This window comes from Macrobrachium nipponense, chromosome 35, assembly GCF_015104395.2.
Source record: "Macrobrachium nipponense isolate FS-2020 chromosome 35, ASM1510439v2, whole genome shotgun sequence".
In the NCBI taxonomy this organism is placed as follows: Eukaryota; Metazoa; Arthropoda; class Malacostraca; order Decapoda; family Palaemonidae; genus Macrobrachium; species Macrobrachium nipponense.
In genome coordinates this window covers 9,803,288-9,806,079 of record NC_061096.1, presented here as the reverse complement: position 1 = coordinate 9,806,079, position 2,792 = coordinate 9,803,288, and the positions used below count along the sequence as shown (strand labels likewise).

General features: G+C 37.6%; 1 protein-coding gene across 4 annotated transcripts in view; it reads left to right on the top strand.

Moving 5' to 3' along the window:
- The first annotated feature begins 1,342 nt into the window (after positions 1–1,342).
- LOC135208415 (glutamate receptor ionotropic, NMDA 2B-like) overlaps positions 1,343–2,792 on the top strand; it is a 1,060,362-nt gene continuing 1,058,912 nt past the window's right edge. For all 4 annotated transcript variants that reach the window (XM_064240560.1, XM_064240561.1, XM_064240559.1 and 1 more), the window contains exon 1: positions 1,343–2,792. This exon is cut by the window's right edge and continues 489 nt beyond it. The gene's annotated coding sequence lies outside the window, so the exon portion shown is untranslated.

Genomic DNA, 2,792 nt, shown 5'->3' with positions numbered 1-2,792 from the left:
TCTTAATGTCAATAGGAAACTGGAAAAGCTAAGTGATAAGAGGAAACTACTGAGGCTTGCAATCTTACTTTCGGGAAGGAAATAAACGGATTTGATTTAAAGATATGTTATCCGTCCAGGTTGTTTTAAGGGAATCATTGTTCCTCTTTAGAAGATCATAAATTATTGAATGAATGTTCCCCTAAATTTTCATTAGACTCATAGTATCAATTTGGTTATTACAGGGATTTAACCTCTCTCTCTCTCTCTCTCTCTCTCTCTCTCTCTCTCTCTCTCTCTCTCTCTCTCTCTCTCTCTCTCTCTCTCTCTAAAAACTATGTTCCACAATCTAAAAATCTACCTTACTTTCAGCAGCACAATGTACATAAGTCGGAATTAAAACTCATAAATATTCAAATTCAAGTAAACAGAATGACCATGTACTCACAGAACTGATCATAAATATTTGATTACAAGTTTGTAAATGGCTTTATGTAAATTTAAACATTGTTGATATGTTCCATTTTTTCTTTTGAGATGTTGGCTTTGTTGAGAAGGATCACCACATACTGAAACATACAATGTTGTCCTTAGAGTTATTATGAACTCGTATACAATGCTGCAGCAGGTGTGTCATTATGAATGATTTCACTACTGATATTATTACAGCAGTTCGAAGCTCTTAGTTAATATGCTGATGCTCTTATAATAATCCTTTAATTTCTATAAAGCGTGTATTTTTGCATTTAGTTCATTGAACATTACCTTTATTTCTTTGCACTTTTTACGGTATTATTATTATTATTATTATTATTATTATTATTATTATTATTATTATTATTGTTATTATTATTGTGGATTTCATTTCCCATTTTATTGACTGTAATTCTGAGGTTTCTTTATTATTTTATTATTATTATTATTATTATTATTATTATTATTATTATTATTATTATTATTATTATTATTATTATTATCGTTTAATTAATTTCTCGATATACTTGTGACTTTATCGAAGTCGTGTCTTGTACCCTCGTTTTATCGTAAATTCTTTTGTCTCCTGGCAGTATTATTACCACAACATTCTATGTCTCGCCGTGATGGACCTCCATATCAAATTTCACTGAGTTTATCTTGAACTTGATTCTTTTATTCTTTTATTTCTTATCTTTTCTTTTTCTCCCGACTCCACGTCTCACACCGTCACTCCTCCTCTACCGTACCTCCTCCTCCAGCATCTACTCCTCCTCCTCCCAGCACACTTACCTCCTCCTCCTCCTCCTCCTCCTCGGGATGCTTTAGCCGGCAGCCACCAGAGGTCGATGTTTCCCTGATGCTGGGCGGAAAAATTTAGTGTGTCGGGAGACGTGTTTGGTGGTGGTTGGTCGCGCTCCCGGTAGCTTATCTCGGGGTTACGCCATGGGTAGGCATTGGATGAACTTTCCAGGACAGTGCCTGACCCTACCGTCCGTTTAATCATAAGAAAACCGACTGGAAAGCGTCCGCTGGCTTGCGTACGTCCGCTCAGGTGGGAAAAGAAATCGGGAAGAGAGAGAGAAAGAAAAGAAATCTAGAGATCCTGAACTGGAGGAGGGTGTTGTGTAGTGATGATAAGTCCTCGGTGATGATGTTTGGGCAATAGCATCATTCCGAGATTCTTTGTTTTGTAACGACGAATCTGCATTATGTTCGTTATTTTCAAGAGTCGCCTGGAAATGCCTCCCATGAGAGTGAGGGATCTCTAGGAGAAAGTTCACAAGGGTGATAACAGGATTTTTCCAGAGAAATGTTCGTCTTTAAGGAACCAGAAGGAAGTTCCAGCAGCTGGTGCTGGGAAAGCCACCGAAGGGAAGAAAAGGGAGCACTAGATTTTCTGTCTGCAGGTGAAGGCTGTCAATAACGACAAAAACGGAGTGATGATCTCGCGTCGGAAGTCCTGACACGAAAGAGAAAGGAAATCAGGAAATATCGACGTTCACATTCTACAAAGCGTACAAATTTCCATGGAAAATTTTCCAACATTTACAAGCATCCAAACCTGTCGAAAATTTTTCCGTTGCCTAATGCCAAAATCTTATGATTTCTGAGTGCAGTACCTAAAAAGCGGAAACACTGTGAAATGATTTGCTCCATAAAAATGTTAAAAAATATCAGACGCTAAACATGGTGCTTCAATTTCGGAACCTTTTAGCAAACGCTTCCCGTGAGGATTCGAAATACAGGACTGAAATATAACTTGCATACGTGAGTACGAAATTTCTAACCTATCAATAATAACGAAATAATCAGTTCTCGTTCCGATGGCGAATACAGTCAAGCAACCGTATCGAAGAAAATCTCGGTTTTAATTTTGAATCCATATGTGATGACTAATGATCAGACACTGAACGCAGTCTCATAGACAGAACGATCGGCGAGAGAATTGAAAGCACGGAAACGAGATATCGGTCAATAAGGAGCAGGAAGAAGAAGGTTGTAGAATCTTATCGCATATTAAATAGTGTTCATGTGTTGTTTTGTGATATACCACTGCCCTGGTACGTGACGAAAGAAACGAAATGAATATGAATGTGACTAAGTTTCCGAGGAAAGGGATAATTTTTTTGGGCGATGGTATCTTGTTGGAAATGTAAAGTGGTTAGGTGACATCTGAAAAGTGAGGGCCAGGTTTTACATATGCGAAAATATAGAGAACATTATTCCTTTCTTTCGAGCGTTAAGTTTTGAGATTAATTTTGGGAAGAGGTGTGAAAGCAAAGTGAAGAAGAAGAAGAAGAAGAAGAAGAAGAAGAAAAGAAGAAAATCGGGAACGA